A 19,843-nucleotide genomic window follows, 5' to 3' on the forward strand; every position below is an offset into this window, starting at 1 on the left:
GATAATTATCTACCATATACAAAGAACCAGTGCCAAGCCTCCTCAGGCTTGGAAAAAGAGCTTTTGCTCGAAACACGTGTTGGATGCTGTTTGAATTGCATTAAACTACGCCCAATTGAGCATTTTAATTTTTGGTTGTGTGCGCAATCCTTGGGAGCAAACCAACCCTCATCATATTCTATTTATGTGCACACTGTAGGCAGGGTGTTCACACACTGCTCCTATTTGCTGTTCGTCAACCATCTTACTCTCTGTCAAGTGCGCCAAAACCTCAATTTGTCCTTTTCTGCCACAATCTCTTCTGTATGCATATATGTTCTATAAAAAAGAGCTTAAGTGTAAGTGCTATACAATAACATAGTATCATTTGGCCTTGGGTGTCAGCTTGGATTCACAGTAATTTAGTGTACTTAGGAACAATGCTCTTTGATGTCACTTCCTGGGACATCACTTCCGGTGATGTCATCAGAGGTTAAGGGTCGTGAGGCGAGGGGCCTCTTTTTTGAGGCGAGGGGTGGGCTACTTTTTTTTTGAGTAACCAGGCCTATTTCTTGTCCCAGTCCAACCCTGCATGTCCACACAGACTCGTCGCCACTGCGCAGGCATTTGCTCGCCTACTTCCATCGCCAATATTCTGATTGACTCAAGAGGGAGAAGTGATCAAAAGGAAGGATGCCTGCACTGCTCTGGTGGATGCCATGTGCAACACTGCTGACGCTCTATATGGCTTAATTGAAAATATGTCACGGCCTACAACGCATTGGGACCATACCAGTGGTGAAAGGCGCTATACAAATGACAATTACATAACATTACATTGCATAAATGGCAAGCAGCATTTACACAATGTTCACAACAAAATGCAAAAAAAACACATAGAGGTGATTATGCCTGTCTGCACTCCTTTTTTTGCCCTTATGTGGCACTTGCAAACCTAAGTGCACAATTTACGAGATCCTGTAAAAAGACCTACTGTGTCCTCTATATAGCTCTCAACTGCCCATCACAACAGTGTGCAGTGCTCTGCTGCGTGATATCTAGGTTTGCGCTGTATGTAGCACATGGTAAAACAGCTCTAGAACCATGTTTTAAAGTAATTCATCTTTTAAAAAAGCATCTCGTTTTTTTTAATACTAACGTGTGCCTCTGTGGCGCACACTGCATAGGTGGCCTAGAGGTTGTGGCCCTGTGTCAGCTGGAGCGCATGGAGACGGATCAGCAATGGTTGTGCTTGGGCTGTGGCCACAACTAAGGAGTTGCTATCCACTGCCTCCAGCAGAGCGATACACACACATTTTTTAGGCAAGGAAGCACCGGTGGCAGTAGGGGGAGGAACTCATGGGCTAGGAACCACATCAGGGTGACTCCAGGCTTCCTCTGCCCCCTGTCCTTTTTGCAAGAGAGGGTGGCCTGGAGGAGGGAGCCGGGTGGAAAGGGTGGTGAGGAGAGGAGACGGAGGAGTGGCAGCCGTTCAGGATGTGACAGCCCGAGATGTGGCTGGCCTGGACCTCGCCCAGCTGTCTCTGATAAAGGGCCGCTCACTCCGGCGAGGCGCGCAACCAGTTCCACTTATGTAACTCCGCGCTTGCAAGAGAGAGGGGAGGAGAGAGACGGGTAGCGATAGACGAGGGGAGGGTACGAGCCTCCAGAACACCGCCCTCCCCTCACCCGCGCGCTCTCCAGCGAGGGACAGCTAGAAATGTGACATCGGTGGAAGATGGCCCGATCTGCGAAGCTACGGGAAGCGCCGCGAGAAAGCACGCAGGAAAGGAACCCTCTATAAACGATGTGAGTGAAAACGAGGCTCGTGCTTTACCGAGGTGCATATTTTTGGTCTGGTTGCTCCTGTTCCTTGCGCTGCGCACCTGCTGGAAAGTGGTGGGGCTCCAGGATATTTTCCTGGCCGGTGTGTCGTGCTGCTGCACTGAGCAGGTAACGTAGGCAATTCTTCTAAATGAGACTTTTGTTCAACTCTCTGAAGCAGAGGCGAAGAGCGAGAGAGAGAGAGAAAGAGAGAGGGGGAGAGAGATGGAGAGGTGGGGACGGGTTTCATCGTAGGAGGAGGATGAAGGTGAAAGCATGACAGATAAAAAGTACTTACATTAATAATTTTTGAAACTTTTTACTTAGTTGCAACAACTTTCCACCAATCCCTTTGGCCCTTTGCTAGAGGTCATCACATCACGGGCATATCTGAAAATGCGAATGACTTTGTATGTGTAATCATTCTGTAGTTTTAGTGCTACCCGTAATGAACGCCGTTTGATATTGCTTTTTTCTTCATCTCTTCATACTCCAGTGGAGGGCGACTTGTGCGGCGTGCAGGCGCAGGTTAGACCAATGGCAAGGCCCTTTACGGTCGATACAAAGGGAGCCATTCAGTTGGGGGTAGCAGCAGCACCTGGCATTTACCTTTGCTGTGAAATGAACAAAGACCAGTGGCAAGTGCTATGTGCACGCCCAAGTCCCTTGGGGTATCTGACCCCCCTTTCAATTGCCCATGACGTTGGCACGTTTGTACCAATTAAATATTGGATGGGTGGCATGCTGAGTTTTGTCACAATGTAATGACATCAGTGCCTTGAAAGCCATATGATGCTTTTTTAACATCACACGACTATACACACTATGTAAGTGAGTTTTAATAAAAAATAATACTGATTTATAAAGGTTACTTTGGAAATGTCAGGGCAGGGACAGGATAGGATGCCTGTCTCATTAAATAAAGCAAACACCATGCAGAATGTAGCCACCAGAGCACTGACTGACACCAATGTTACCTCTTAGCCTAGCAGAAAGGGGTCTCATAGGGAATGAACAGAGGCACATTGTAACTAAAGCTAACACCGTGCAGGATAGAGCCACCAGAACACTGACTGACACTAATGTTACCTCTTACCCTAGCACACAGGGGCCTCACAGGGAATGAAGTGAGGCGATTTGTAACTAAAACAAACAACATGCAGAATGTAGCCACCAGAACACTGCCTGGCATTAATGTTACCTCTTACCCTAGCATAAAGGGGTCTCATAGGGAATGAAGTGAGGCACATTGTAACTAAAGCAAACACCATGTAGGATAGAGCCACCAGAACACTGATTGGCACTAATGTTACCTCTTAGCCTAGCAGAAAGGAGTCTCATAGGGAATGAAGTGAGGCGCATTGTAACTAAAGCAAACACCATGCAGATAGAGCCACCCGAACAGTGACCGGTGATGATATTATTTCTAAGTCAAGCAGATGGGGCCTTTCAAGAGGCAATGGAATGTGTCAGGCGCACCGTAACTAAAGCAAAAACCCATGCAGGATAGAGCCACCAAAATACTGATGGGCAATAATGTTAGCTCTTAGCCAAACAGACCGGGGTGTTCAAGAGGGGATGGAGTGAGTGCACACCATAACTAAAGCAAACACCATGCAGGATAGTGTCACCAGAACACTGACTGGCACTAATGCTACCTCTTAGTCAAACCGACGGGCGTTCAAGAGGAAAAGAAGTTAATGTTAAAGGTATTTGTACCACGCACCATCACCAATGGACTTGGTCCCCAGGCGCTCTGACGGATCTGCAAACAAGAAGAAGGGGTGGGGGTTAGTAGGGAGAAGAGGGAATAAGAAAAGTGAGAAAGGTGGTGTCCTGTTGGCAGCTTCAGGTCGGCTTTCACTGTGCGCTGAGCTTGGGTGTGGATATCGGATCGATGTGAGTCCTCATGTGCTGCTGGTGTGAGTTATGTGTTGTTTGTTTGTTGTTGCGGTGTGGTGAAGTACGTGCGGTTTGCTGTGCGGAGGGGTGGTTGTGTGGGTTTTGTGTGAGATATGTATGTGGAAATTTGAGCTTTCGGGTTAGTGGGTTTTATGTCTCTTAGTCTTTGTATTTCTTGTTCTATGTATCTTATTGTCCTATGGAGTTGGCATTTTAGTCTGTCCGTCTAATTGTTAGGTGTGACGGGATGGCAAGTTTCCATCTGTACTATATCGGACCTTTGTGTACCTGGTGGAGGCACGCATAGTCCCCCGCTCTGGTATTGGTGAGTGAGGAGCACCATAACCAAAGCAACACCATAAAGGTTAGTGCGACCAGAGCACTGACAAGCAAGAATGTTACCTCTTAGTCAAGCGCACAGGGGTCTTCAAGAGAAAAAAAAGCGAGTGAGACAAAGGTGATGACAACTGGCCCAGTGATTGGACATGCACTGGTGTCACGGTCTTTGACCACAGAAACGGTGTGGACAGTTCGGCTGCAGGTCTCCTCATTGGTGTTTACAGATATTTTCTAATTAGCTCCCAAACACTTCTGTAGTTACTTAACAAACATCAGTGCTGGACCCAGGTCTGCCAGCACCCTGTGCAAGATTTTTCAGTGTGCCCCCCTCACGAATCCTGCCCACCCACCACAAATGCAGAACAGCAGGGGGCTAAGATCTGTTGTTCGGCCAATACTTGTTCTTGATACTATTGGCCAAACAACAGAAATGAGCCCTCTGCTGTTCTTGTAAAGTGTGTTTAAGGGCTGAGCCTGGTGGGCATGATTCTTTAATACGCGCTGGGCCAGACCAATACTTAAGTTTACATGACACTGAGCTGGAGCCTCCAGCTCAGCATCATGTAAACTGAAGGCAAGTCACCCTTTATTTGCTGCGCAGTGGGGGGAGGGGGGGGCTTGTGTGGTCCACTCCCTGAGCGCACCTTGAGCCAGCGCTGACAAACATTGTAATGTTTTCCTGGGGGCACACCAGACTCCGAAGATACACTTAAATGGACCCTGCATTGGGAATACACATATGCTAACTGTATGAGACACACCAGAGTGTTGAGTCCATTTATTGACAAACAGGGAGAATGCTCTGTTAAGACAGTTTTGCTATTATATAGAGCTAAAATTGTAACTTACATGCTTTATGGTGCGGAAGTGTGGGGGCACAACAACAAGAAGGAACTGGTAAAATTAGAGGGTACAAATGTATATTCTCTGTTAAGAATGGCTAAATTGCTATTTTTGGAATATATTCGTTTATAATTCGATCTGATGAGTATTCCCACAAAGGCACTCTACAAATCGGCAATGTGCTATGAGAAGTTAATGAAATTGGACAACGACACAATAATGGTAAAGGTTTTCCTTGGAAACTGTTGGGTATACATCAGGCATGGGTGTTCTGCCGAGTCCACAAATCCATCTTTGAAGAGAGCTGTAAAGTGTGGACTAAACAAGTTCAGCTATGAGGCGGACATTGTGAAACCGGCATCAAATATTAACAGTGGCCCCTTTATCCACTATAGGCTTGAGAGGAGGCAACTGCCACCATATATCAAGGCGTTCCCTAACAGCCAAATAGTAAGGCAGTAACTATTGATTACATTTAACAAGGCCTCTGTCTTGGAGATAGAGGGCATACAATTGGGTATTCCAAGGCAAGAACGCCTCTGTAGGCTACGGGCCTCATCACGAGTCTGGTGGTAACCATTAAATGCGGCGGTGGCGCTATTACCGCCACATTTAAGGGTCCGCCAGATCATGGCTTTGGCGGATTTCCCCCCAGCTTTGAGCTGGGGGGAAATCTGCAGCAAAATTGCCGATTTGAGCTGGGGGGAAATCTGCAGCAAAATTGCCGATTTACGGCGCGTTTACCGCTGGTGGGAAATCCGCCGGCAGTAATAGCGCACATTTTCCCCATTGGGTCCAATGGGGAATGAGGAATTCCCGAATGGGCCCAATGGGGAATGGGCAATAACCCTTCCGCCAAACCCGTGATCCGGCATTAATAGCGCCAGGGAGTTTGGCGGTAGGGCTATTAGCGCCGGCGTTACCGCCCAACTCGTGATGAGGCCCTATGTGTCTAGCCTGACATTTTAACCACAAAACACATATTGGCCTGATTCACTGAAGCGTTTCACAATACCCTTATCCCATAGGAAAACGCTCTGTGAATCAGGCACATAATGGGCCTCATTCCGAGTTTGGCGCAAAGGGATACCGGCACCGGTAAGGACATTGGTGCCGGTAATCCCTTTGCGCCCTATTCCGAGTTCCCTTAGCGGGTCCCTTCCTTAACAACTGGTTTTACCGGGCACTAAGGACGAGACCCGTTAAGGGACTTTAGAGCTAATAACGGTACCGCAATTTGCAGTACCGTTATTAGCGCCTTCCCCATTCCCATTAAGCCCTATGAGGCCTTAAATGAGAATGGGAAATGGCTTTTTCAATGGGGATTTACCGGTCCCGCAAAGGTCGGAATAGACCGGTAAATCCCCATTGAATGAGGACGGACTTGGTACCGGTATTGGAGGTAGTCATGGCGCTAATAGCACCATGATTACCTCCAAACTCGGAATGAGGCCCAATGTTTATGTGTGCAAGTCTGGAAATCATTAGGTACAAATACATTCAATTTTACAAAAGCAGGATGATTTGTAATGATACTACTTTTTATGGCACGTCTTAATGGAAAGGGATTGATGTGCATTTTATGTATCATGCGGTAAAATATAATGTATGTATGGAAAGGTTACGCGACTTATAGCTTGGGATTTTATTTTGATGGAATGCTGTATATCCCACTTTGAACTTATATTGATGGCATTTATTGGTTTTAAGTTGTGGTTTATAACATTGATGTATTGTGTGATTAAGTGTTTGTAATGTATACACAGCTAATTTGGGTTGTAACTATATTACAAATAAATAAATAATGCAGAGTGCTCGACAGTGGAACAGTAGAAACGTGCCTCTTTTGTGTGATGGTTTTCCTGTGCCTGATGAAATCAGACAACAACAAAAAACATAAAATAAAATGACAGAAAGGCAAAAAATATATAAGTGAGTCACACATTTGAAGCAAGTGAACCCAAGCACTGTCCTGGCTTCTCAGCTTAATTCTGAACATGATCATGTCTCGTTTGGGTCGAAGTTCTTACTGGGCCCTGCCTTTCCAGCAGAATGTCAAGCACCTTTGGCATATTCTATGTTCGATTTAGTTTCAATAATCAAATGTTCCATATGTGAGAAAAGATGTTTTTATAAAAACGCACTTTCAAAGCTCCCAAATTGCACAACTTCAGAGGGGGTCATTATAAACTGGATGGAGTATTAAACAAGGCATTAATCTTCCAAGGCAGGGATGTGGCACGAAGCAGAGGCTGAACCTCCTACCTGCTTTCCTCCTCTGCCTAGGAAGAGCATAGCTTTTTATGCCTGCATAGGGTGTAAAAGGAACAGATTCCTATGGAATACGATTAGCACCTGCTAAGGAGGAGGTGGATTCCATGAGTAAGTGCCTCCTGCAAAGTGTCATTGGGCCTCATTACACGGTAGGCGGTAAGGTTTTACCGGTACCGGTATTTTACTGGTACCGCTAAATCCTTACCGCCTTACTACGAGGTCCCTTTGCGGGGTGGGGAATTTAACGCCTGCTTTTTGCAGGCGTTAAAAACCAACCCGCAAAGGGACCAGTGGAGCTAATTACAGTACCGCAATTTGCGGTACCGTAATTAGCACCTTCCCCATTCCCATAGAGCCCTATGGGGCAAAAATGGGAATGGGGAAGGGCAATGGTGGAAGGGGGAATTACCGCCCCGCCAACCTTGGAATAGGGCGGTAATTCCCCTTTCCACCAAGGCGGTGCCAGTATTTTACCGGCATGAACCATGGCGCTAATAGCACCCTGGATTACCGCCTTCCATGTAATGAGGCCCAATATCTTTTATTTTGTGAACCGCAGAGCAAAACTGAGGACTAAAGTTGCTATCGCTTGGCATTTCTCTATACTTCTGCACACCGCCTTGCAAATGTTTGAAATTGCAAGCAGGGGACCCAGCAGCACACACGTGAAAACATTGGTGTTCGCCTGCATGCAATTAACACTTGATTCAAAATGGCCCCCAATGAAGCGACATTGGGCTGTTTACAGCAGGCACGAAATCTTTGCACTTGTGGTAAATCCTGGTGGGGTGAGGAGTGGGATGTTAGAAAGATCTCACATGAACCTCTATGCCTTCATCAATGACATTATGAAAGTAGAATACTTATTTGCCGCTTCTTATGACTTCACCTGCAGTGGAAAACCAATCTATTCTGCCACTTTCCCCAACGTGAATATGGCATGGACGGACTGGGTCCATTGGCGCTTTCAATCAAAAAGGTCCCCTCTGTGCAATTCTAATCCTTGCCAACACTTAGTGGAGAAGTAAAGAGTAAAAGACAGGCAAAATTGCCTTTACACTTTACTTTTCCACTGCATGTTTGGAAAAATTAAATGTCTCCCGCAATTACCTGTAAGTCGTCATTTTGTTAAAAAGTGCAAATCGGAAGCACAGGACAAGTAATCCTGGCTCTTATTTGCTGCTCCGTCCCCTGCGTGCTATGTCCAACTTTCACAAAGCTTGGTGGAAAATGAAAGAGAAATAAGAGGCTAAATCGCCTTTGCTCCTTTATTTTACTCTCCATTTGGTAAAAAGATCTAAACACTGCCTGCAAATAACTCTTTGCAGAGAATTTTACAATGGAATCCACCTGCGTTCAGCAGCTGCTAAATACATATGGTTCCATAGGAATCCATTAGATTTGTGCCTGCATGAAAATCCAGTTTAAAATCTCGGGTTTAAAATCAGGGGACACTTGAAGGAGAAGGTGCAATGCACGTATTAATGCAAATTCATTTCATGCCGTCACATGCACTGAAAAGCCCCAGCAGTGTAAAAGTAAGGAGTAAACAGCGTACATTACTTTTAATTCCACCCCTTATAAAATGACCCCCATGTACGCATGCGTTCACACCTTTTCCTATCTGCCTGGCTTTTAAAATGAGACGCAAAGGCCCTGATTCATGGAATATATTGTGCGTTACACCGGGACATTGCGCTCCAAATCGTGCACAAAACTCTGTCGATTCATGGAATCGACTGCGCATACCTTTTCGTACTTTTCAGGGACTCTGCGAGCAGCCGAGTGCCTTGCGCGAAACACCTCGCAGAGCGTGGGTGTGGCCTGCGCATAGACCGGTGTAGGTGCGGAACTCGAAAAATAAGGAAGAACAAGGGAAAATGTGGGCCTTATGAAGGACGGCCCACGGGCAGTCCATCGAACACCCACAAATGCGCATAAGCAAGCATATTCATGGATCTGTCTGCGCAACTTCTCTGCAAGAAAATGGCCACGCAAAGTGCTCGATATATCCGCCACACAAAGGCAGGCATACATACACTTGCGCATAGGAATCACTGCACAGAGGTAGGATCGGATATTGGATTTAGGGGTGCATGCATGCTGTCGGTGTTACGATCAGACTTCAGGCTGCGCGTAAGCAGTGTAGCAGGGTGCAAGAATGGTTTACGGGGGTTTGCAAGCATGTATACCAGGATATGATGACTTTTAGGATACGTGGTATGCATGTTGAGGGTGTGCTGGGAATAGTTACAAGGTACCCCACGCACCCCACGCCGGGGTGCTGGTCTGGTTGTGGGGGTTTGCAGGCATTTATTTTGGGGTGTATTGCATTGCACGTGTGGAGTGCGCAAAGGTCTGTAGCCATGGCTGAGAAGGCTCTGCGTGTGGGCGTGTCGTGGGAATTCCGGCCACGACTTGCACATAGAGTTACTTTGCATGAACAATTCGATGAATACGCATAGCACGCAGATTTTCTTATGTGCAACAGGCCGCGCAGAGTCGTTCTCAGCACGCAGGATGTGCTGCATATATGCGCCCTCTTCCATGAATCGGGCCCATAGCGATTAGAAAAAAGGAACTAGCTTTCAGAGTAATCATTCATTCACTTTTCAAATAATGTAAGCACTATTTGTCTTAACCACATGCACAGCTTGAAAAATATTTTTTTTAGTTTTTCTCTTGTTTCTTTCATTTGTTTCTTTGTTTCTTTGTGACTCATTTTCTCCTCTGTCTTTCTTGCCCTTTGACAGCTAACAGAGTGTTGCACTAGATGGTTTGTTTGTGATTAAGTGGTTGCAGGGCTAGCCAACCTGTCACCACCAGAGTTTTGGCCTACAACTTATATCAGCCCCAGTCAGTATAGTGCGTAGTGAGGGATCATGGAGTTGGAGGATAAAAAGTAGCACCTTAATGATGTGGGAGAAAACCTTTGCTTTGGTCAGAAGAGATACTTGTCGAGGCTTGGTCTGGGTTTCTCCGGGTACAGCGATTTTGCTATGTAGAAGTGAATAGTGGCCAATGGGGTAGGCTTTGGTCAGAACGTGGGCAGCGAACAAAGGTGGTGCACTGCTGATAATGGACACCTTGTTTTCCAATGCCTGCTGTAGGGACTTACTTAACAACACAGATACAAACATCAGGCTAGATGAGGACCTTACGCTAATGATCAGATCACTTATTAAGGACACACTGTAGAAGGCATATGACAATGAATGGATCAATGCGAAAACTAGGGCTTTCTTAACCAAGGAGTTCCCAATCGCGCCCGTTTTCTATGGTTCGCCCAAGATGCATAAAGATCTCAAGAATCCTCCACTCAGACCAATAGTGGCAGGAACCAATAGTGTTTTTGGCCCACTGGCCATCTATCTAGACAAAGTCTTCCAACCCATTGTGCAAAAAACGTCACCATATCTACGAGATACATCCCACAGAGCTATGCCCACTTCCACCCAACTGTATTCTAGTCTCTTTTGATGTTCAGAGCCTTTGCACATCAATTCCCTATATGTAGGGTCTGGAATCACTCGAGGGTTCCACCTATGGGAAGACCACTGCAAAGCAGCTAGTTTTTTGTCTTGGAACTGACAATGATCATACTACATAACAATTCTTTCATATTCAAAAGCTAATTCTACCAGCAGGCATCCATGACCTCTATGGGGTCAGCTATTGCTCCTGTGTATGCCAATCTATTTATGTTTTACCTAAAGAGTAACCATGTCTCACAGCATGAACGTTGGTCATCCAGACTGGTAGTCTGGAAAAGATACATCGAAATTTTTGCAATATGGAAAGGGAAGAGGGAGGACTTGAATTGTTGCAGTACCTCAACTCATTCCGCCAACAGATTCATTTCATGATGGAAACTGGCACTGCCAAGTTACATTTCCTTGATGTAGACATTAAAATAACTGAAAACGGCATCTCCACCACTATCTTTTGCAAAACAACAGATGTTAACAATACTTTGCATTACTTGAGTCACCCCCGTAGACATCTAAAGGACAATCTCCTGTATAGCCAATTCCTAAGACTGATAAGGATAATTTCTGATGAAGCAACCTTTGAGACCGAATGCGATATACTAGCAGTTAGATATCAACAGAGAGCTTACCCATTTAAAGTGGTCATTACGGCATGCAACAAGGCCCATCAACAATCATGCAAGGGTCTTTTGACCCTGAGATTCAAGAACAGAGACACTCCATTCCTGAAATACTCTAGTTAGAGTCATCTTGTGACTAGGTTACTTAAGAAGAAATGGAGATTAATTCTGCTTGGCACCCAATTGAACAAACTCTTTCCTCAACCCCCCCATGAACGCATATAAGAGCGGTAGAAATGTTTGCGATCAACTTGTCAAAGCTGAGAAACAGATGGTATCTAAACAACCAGTTTTGCCGCCTGTGAGACTAGTTCTGTTATTTATGATCTGAGCTGCCCATGTGGAATTTTCTATGTGGGACAGACCACCAGGAAAGCCAAAGAGAGATGAAATGAGCATAACAGTAACATCCGCAAAAACAACGGCAAGTCACAAGTTGCCAGGTATTTTGCAGAACAAAGCCACACAATTGCTCAGCTAAACTGTGTCATATTAGAGGTGGTACACAGACCCGACAGCGGTGGTGACCTAAATAAAAAAACTCAGACAACGTGAACTCCCTTGGATTGACAAACTAGATTCTCTCCAACCTACAAGGATGAATGAGGAGTTGTATCTTGCTGCATTCCTGTGCACTATTACCACTTTGTATATCTTTGTCAAACTGTGTAGTGGTCTATATGATCAGTCCAAGAAATGCTGTTCAACCATACCTTTGCTTTCCTTAGTGTTTGGATTGCACTTGTGTGATGAGTGAAGGCATCATGAAGTAAGACATAGACAACAGACTTAAAGTTCAAACTAAAACATTTTTTTTACTTAAATTTCACAATGGCAGAAGGCCTAACTTGCCATATGCTAAGGTGGCATTTCCTTACCTGAACAAAACTAAGGAAAGTCTGAGTCAAAGACATCACCTTAAAAGTCCATTTGTGTCCAAAACCTATTCTTGCCCTCAGAGCTAAAGCTAACAAATGTGTAGGGATGTTACTAACAACATAAACAGTGTTTATCTCAAAATATGAAGTTCTTCCAGCTCTGAGCTTTCTTTCAGCTCCCCTTTCCCAAGTACAAGATAGTTCAACAAAAAAGTCTCAAGATTACCTTTGTTCCATTTAAGGTAACTCAGTTCCGAACAACCCTTGGGGTTCCCTTCCCCAAGTTCCAAGCAACACAGTTCAAAAAGCAAAAGGGGCCTTGAGGCTTTGTTCTCAAGACAACAAGTGCAGTCCCTCAAGTCTCAGGGTTCCCTTACCCAAGACTTTAACTCCGCCAAGTTTATTTCAGTATTTTCAAAAGTATAACACAACTTGAGGTCAACCTGACCCTCCTTCTGGTTTGCCTCACCAGTTCACTCACCACAGTATCTTTGATTTCTCCTCATTCAGAGCTCACTACTCTAGGAGAAGTTGTCAGACCACATGGTCCACCCATCACAGGTCACGCAAACAGGATCCCTAGGTTCTGAGGCCACACAGGTTCAGCAGCTCCCGCAACTGTGTATCAAGTTATATTCACTTAATTCCTCTTTGTTGGCCTCTTGGCTTTATGTGCAGGGTTTACACTTCTCTTGCTTTTCCTTATCAAACTCTTGGTTCTGCCATTACTTGCCACACATCTCTTGCCAGTCTGTGGCCTTACTGAGTTGCATTCACTCATAAAAAGTTCATCTTTGTGGGGTTTTATTCATACTCCACCTTCTGTGGCACTCTTTCACACATATGCCCTTTTCGGTAGTTTATTTTTGTATGATATGATATGATATTTTATTTATAGCACGCCCATACACATGTGTTTCAATGCTCGACGAGGCAAGGGAGGGGTACAAGGGAGGACAGAACAACGATCTTACAGTGACATTGAGAACGAGCAAGTGCTGGGGAGAGGGAGGGGGGAAAGTGCAAGGGGCAGGGGGAAGTGGAAAGTGCTGAACATGTGATCAAAACAACAACAGGTAGTAGGGCCAGCAGTTGGCTAGTGCACAAATTAAGCGCAGGCAACGGGTGTCTAATAAGTGCAGGTAAGGGGACTAGGGGACTGTAGGGTTGCAGATACAGACCCAAGTGCAAGGGTTGCTAGGAGGCAGTGCACGTATGTAGCTGGGTGGGCAGGGATCTGGTCCCAAATTCAGAGGGAAGCCAGGTGGCCAGTACAGAAACAGAGAGAGATTCACAGGGGAGAGGAAGAGAGAATGCAGAAGCAAAGAGGAAGGTCTTGAGATGCTTGCAAACCAAAGATGGTTTTCCTCAAGTTTCAGAGAGGCAGGAAGGCTGTTCCACAGGGAGGCCCAAGCCGAAGAAAGAGATCTACCAACAACTCGTTGCTTGGAGAAGCGACTGACCCTGGGGGAGTTGGAGGTGCAGGAGAGAAGAGATTGAGTAGGAAAGTATTTCCGAAGGAAGAGTATGGGCACTTTGGTTGTCCTTTGAGATGTGCTTTGCCCTTAAAGGTTTTATTGTATTCAGTATTCAAATATATTCAACTTCAAGGTTTCATTTAGTTTGGTATTCAATATGCCTCTGTTATATTTAATTTCATCTTTTCATTCAGTTCGGTATTTAAAATGCATTTTTTATGCTCAATTTTAAGTTTTCAGGCAGTTCGGTATTTACGATGCATTCTTTATACTTAGCTTCAAGGTTCGGTTTGTTATTCTATAGGAATTTGCTGAACTTGATTTCTAAGACCATTATGTATTCCCGATCTGTTTGGAGCGCCCCGGTGCCCAAGTGCTCTCCCAGACACTCACCGGCTCTTTGCAGCTCCTTCTGATGGTCCCCGCAGCTTCCTCTCTCCTCGCGAGGTCGGCGGACCATCTGGTACGAGCCTTGCTCGCACGAAGGGTATTCCACTCTATACTCGTCAATTGAAGAGGTTTATCTCCCGATGCGGACGGCGTCCTCTCTCTCATTCAGTCCCCTGCAGTGCCTGCTGCTTGCGTTCTGTGATGGAGGCTCCCACACCTGTGGCCACGGCACGGCCCACTTGTCTTGGGCCCCACAAGTTCCCTGGGGTATCTGCCGGCATCCTGGCTACTGCTCTGGTCCCACCATGGATGCCTTTACACAAAGGGTCCTCTGCTGGTCTCTCACATGCAGGCCTCCCTGTTACTCTCCTTTCCTGTTCGCTGACTCTCATTTCATACACCTGCAACCAGTTAACAGGTTGCAGGTGTGAATGCTTAGTTAAGGTTGTCTAACCATAATTTGCAAAGTGGTAAACTGAAGGTATAGTGCGTATTACTCTCAGTCGCCCCTTCCTCGTCCCAATGCTTTCAAATGTCAAATGTGGGGATATGAGGGGAGAGGTCTTGCAATAGCGCATAAATGTCAGGGTAGGGTTAGGTTGGTCATTAATAGGGAAAGGGGAATTCTCGCCTGTCAGTACCCTGCTCCCAATCCCAGAGGCCCCTCCACCGAGGTGATACTACCTCGCTTCTCCACCCCCAAGGTGGGGGACCAAGAGCAATGGCCTTTCCCGGGCCACCTGAGAAGAAGATCCAGGGGCTTAGGAGTGAGAATACCCTCAGGTTTCTCACAGATGTAAAATATTGCTAAATTGATGAAACGTTGTTTGTCACCTGATTCTGTCAAGACAAACTGTGTTGTTAATTGCAATGGACACTGTTCTACTTATATCTAAGTTCCCATTGAATGGTGTATTGCCAATTTAGGAGACATTGGGCCTCATTACGAGTCCGGCGGTAACCGCGGTGGTAAAACTGCCTGGTTACCGCCGGACTCGTATTACCATTCTGCCTCCATGACTCCCGGAATTACCAGGGCATTAAAGCCCTGGTGTCCAAGGAATTCCGGAGGCGGATTTCGATAAATCCCCATTCCCATTGAGTCCCATAGGACTCAATGGGAATGGGGAAGTGGAAACACTGGCACCATCTCGTGATGGTGCTGGTGTTTCCACGTCCACCTGCAGGCGGGAGGTGTTCAATCCGCCAGGTCAGACCTGGCGGGAAGATCACCTCCCGCCTGCAGGACTCGGGATCGGGCGGTCCGTAATTAACAGTGGCGGCGGGTTTACCGCCACTGTTAATTCCGGACCGCCCGACCTGTAATGAGGCCCATTGTCTATTTTTGACTTCATAATGATACCTCTTGAGGTCTGTCTTCAACACAAGAATGTGAGCATAGCACTGGCGCCCACATTCAACTGGATGGGTTAGTTCCCTGTTTTGGGACTTCGAGTCATCTCTTACCTAGTATACCATAGCTCTGACATGGCCTCATTTGGCCTATACTTAATGCATCCCATTATTAAAATATTATTGAAACACTGGCCACGACCTCCATCACTGGTTCTTTAGGCCTCTTCCTCTCTTTGTTACTCTATACTCTTTTTATTCTGAATATTACAGCTAGATGTAGCTTCATGATATTCTGACCAGTTGAGATTGTCAGCTTGGCCTCTAGTGGATAGACATTGCTTGGGCCAGGCCTGGCCCGTTTTCTAACGGTCATATTGGGCTAGTAGACAAATATGCGCTCTAACGTGCATTGTTGACTTTCTTTGTTGACGTATGATGTCATCACGCCACAGCATGATGGATATTTCCTTGGCACGTCCTGTTTATGGTGGCCATTTTGGACACACCGGTTTTCGAATTTCGAGATTGTAGCCGTCCGGTCTAAATCACTGGCAATAGTTGAGCACTGTCCTGCATACTAGACTTGACTCCGTGCATGAGTGAGACGTTACTCTTAAGTATAAACTTTGGGTTTTTAAATCTCCTGCATTGCTCTCATTTCTAATATCTTATGCACAAGCTAACACTATTGGTGTACCTCTATGAGGCTTCTGAAGATAAGACCGTCTTTGATGATACGATGATCAGTTCTTTGACTCCTGAAACCGGAGGTAAGGCTTCATGACTATAACTTTGTGATTGTTCTTACCTAATTACCTTCTTTGTGGTAAACGTGAATGGTAGACTTACTTCTTTCCTCTTATTTCTCTTTCTTTTCTTTTTAGGGACGTTAGTAAGCTCACTTCTGACTCGAAACAGGATTTTCTTTGTTAGAACCAGAACTTCGTTATGTACCTGAACTTTTAACTAAGTGCCATCGAGCTGATGATACCTCTATACTATGGGAGCTACATGTATTTTGTATTGAAGTGTGCATACTCTATAATTACGTGATGAGTAAACATGTTTTTCATAATTTGGTTTTCTGGATAATCATTTTAGGGTTCTGAAGTTATATTGTTTGATACTTGCTCCTAGCGAAGAGTGGAACCCTGAACGCGTTGAACCCAAAATTGTACCTATTTAATCTTCTGTTGTACTATTAAAAATGCTTTGCTTTTTGAATATTCTGTTCTACTCTTGACAATATACACCGATTTATATAATTGACTGGTACTCAATATGGTGGTGTGCAGGGGACGCGAGGGTCCTCAATCTTAGGACCCTTACCCATTGTTACATTCTACCTTGTGCCAGGATTGTTCACCTCTCCCCTGCACCGCAAGTCTACACAATTGTCATTAGAGTCCTTTTGGCACCTTTTTCTATACATAGGTGTGCACTTACAGCCTATAGTTTGTTTGCAGAACATGGGCAGGAGCAGAGGAAAGGAGGGTTGGCTCATGGGTGACGACAGTGCTGTGGAGTTGTGAGAAAAGGTGTGTGTTTGGGGAGTCCATGTGGACATTGAAGTGTCCTAGCACCATGAGTTCCAGAAAGAGGGGAGATAGGTGAAGTGGGCCCCTTGTGGGTATTAGATGACTAGCATTGTGGGGTGAGAAGTGAATCTCAAGAGCACAGAGGAGTGGGTGCAAATAAAACAAGTAGCAGAGTATTCTTTCCAATAATTGCTTGTATAATATTGGTTCAATGGAACAGAGACGTTTTGCTCAATCACCGCTAAGATTTCAGCCTTTTGGCCTATGAGTGATGATGGGCTCGGAGCTTGGATTTAAAGTGCCTCAGGTCAGTGGAATCTGCCTGCCCAGGAGCCGCACCATGTCAGCCAAGGAGCGTGAGGAGGGAATGGGGGCTGTGCTGAGATGCTGCTAATCTCTGGAAGCCGTTTGCCCCCCAACCTACCCCATCCACCCCACTAAAGAACGATAAGTTGACGCCGTTCAGCTCCCTGACCTGCCCCCAAAGTCCCAGGACTATACAGCAGTAGAAAAAGAGTGAAGAATAGAACTAAGAAACCAACTTTATCAAATTACTGGGCTTAAACTTCTCAGCCAGAGAGTTAATCGAGGCAGAATTGTTACTCTAAAGCAGCGGCATTGCTAGGGTTCGGGAGGGCTGAAGGGGGATATAGCCCCTGGTCTTTCGGTTGTAGCACCGGATAGAAGCTGAGGGGCTACAACCAAATGGCCCCAAGTCCCGACAGTCCCGACATTAGCGTAGCCCTGGATCTTTTCCAGACCTTGCAACACCCCTGCGTCTAAAGAGTTCTTTGCAGCCCAGGTAGTACTATCTTATGCTATGACTCCCGGATGCTTCTCTTCCATCTCGAGGGCGAGCTGAGTGCCACTGCTGTTGGGTACCAATGCTGTCCTTCTGCTGGCTCTGAATGCATGAACCTCAGCTCCCTGAAGCTCAATTTGGACAAGACTGAATTTTTGTGTTCGTGTCCCCTTTCTGTTGCCGTTGTCTGTGGGCCTCTATCTGCAACTCATCCCGGATGTTAAGAACCTAGGTTTCCATTATGATGCTGCGCTCTACCTGGCCGTCGGAGTGACCAAGTGTTGAGTTTCTCTCTTTATTCCAGTGCCTTATCTGCAAAATGTTTCTCTTCCTTTCCACCTCTCTCTCGGCTTGTGCTGCGTTTCACGCCGCCTCTGCTCCTATCCAATCAAAACGGAATTGCGCCGGCTCTCTTTGCCTGGCCCTCCCTGCTGGCAGTCTGAGGCGTCTTCGGTTTCTCCAGGAATCGCCTTATAGTGGCGCTCCGACACTCGACTCACGCCAGATCATTGATTATCAAGCTACACAGGCTTCCCATATAACCAGCCCTGGGAATTCGGCCGGGTTTTCCCGGATCTGAGATCCACCCAAAAATGGCTCCCCTCGTGTCCGCAAAACGATTTGTGTACATTAACATAAAATTCGAGCTCGGTTCAGCAGTGACTTATCCGCTAAACTACCGAAACTACTAGTTGGAGCAGAGTAAAGAACAGCTTTGTACATTTAAATGATGTGCACCTTTTCTAATTTTCCTGCAACATTACGGAAACATCCTTTCTTTAATCATGTATTAATTAATCTCCTGAAATGTAAATGTTTATTTATGGGGGGTTCTCAGAAAAATCTATTGAGTTCCCCCTTACCTTAACTTGCATCCCCTGTGTTTGCTCCTAATGACCCCATACCTCCTCCCCCCAACGCCCGTGGCCGGTGGGACCCCACAGTTAAGAGCGCCAGGGGACCACTCCGGTGGTGATAGTGCGCAGTACAAGTATCCTTTAAAGGAATGATTCGGTCAAAATGTTTTATTGCCCATATGGGTCGGCCATGTGTTTTTAAGCCTAAATTGCTCGATTTTAGAAAAATTTCCTATTGACCTTATCCGAGTTTTCATCCATTAAACGCAAGCGAAAACAGGCATCAGGGAGCTGCCATTTTGTGATAATCCTATCATTTCCCCCATCACCCTGGCTGACCTGCTTTTGCGGCACTAAATCATATCCCCCCCCCTGAGCCTGACATTATCAAAACATTCATATTCCCCGCCTCTCTCCGTGATGTTTCTGTGCTGCGTAGGCAAACGCGCCTAGTCGTCTTCTACGCGACTTCACACAGAACCCAGAAACCAACACAGATCAGCTCACAACACAGCGTGCCACAATTCGGAATATGAAACTGTACTTTTTCTTTTATCTCTATCCGCAAATCCGTAAAAGTTTATCGTGAGTCACGCGCTGTTCCTTTATGGTACACAGGGTGTTGGTTTTCGTTCAAAGAAGCACTTTTGTCGCACGTTGAACCGCAAGGCTGTTCCATCAAGTAGGCACTAGGCTAGCGTAAAGGTTGATATGTTGCTTCTAGCCGCTAGTACCGCGTAAGGGCATATGGGCCCTTGGCGATCGTCCCATAAGATCATCAGAATGGTGCAGTTGTTTACATTAAGCTGCAGCTGGCGGTTGAAGAAACCATCTGCTGGGGTCTGAAACTGGTGGCAGTGGCAAAAGGGAAATATATACCTGTTTTGAAAACATAACATTTATAATTATTCTCGGCAGCCGATCTTTATTAATATTATTCATTTTATGTATTACGGCCGAGCTGAAACTATTTGCTTTCAAGGATAGTGCAATGGAGTATGTTCGGCTCTAAAATCAATGCGAAAACTAACAAAATAAATCGAGGTTGGTACACAATGAGAAACGACTTTATGTCAACATGCGTGTGGAATGTGGACCTGCATGCCCATGTGCCCGCTTACAAGGACGATCCCACAAACGTTTTCAAAGCTCTTCATTCATTAATTTATTCATGCATCCATTCATTAATTCTTCATTCCGATATAAAAGCGTCTAAAGAGTTACTTACATTATATTTGCAATTTCCATTGTGTCTCTGCGTAATGCAGTCCG

The 19,843-nt window shown here is 45.7% G+C and overlaps 1 protein-coding gene across 3 annotated transcripts in view; it reads left to right on the forward strand.

The window, feature by feature from the left end:
* Positions 1-1,407: 1,407 nt before the first annotated feature.
* Positions 1,408-19,843, forward strand: part of NFE2 (nuclear factor, erythroid 2) — a 170,430-nt gene continuing 151,994 nt past the window's right edge. For 2 of the 3 annotated variants that reach the window (XM_069653245.1, XM_069653247.1), the window contains exon 1: positions 1,408-1,788. The gene's annotated coding sequence lies outside the window, so the exon portion shown is untranslated. The other variant, XM_069653246.1, reaches the window with a different exon arrangement.

This window comes from Ambystoma mexicanum, chromosome 3q, assembly GCF_040938575.1.
Source record: "Ambystoma mexicanum isolate Mex_15411 chromosome 3q, UKY_AmexF1_1, whole genome shotgun sequence".
Lineage (NCBI taxonomy): Eukaryota > Metazoa > Chordata > Amphibia > Caudata > Ambystomatidae > Ambystoma > Ambystoma mexicanum.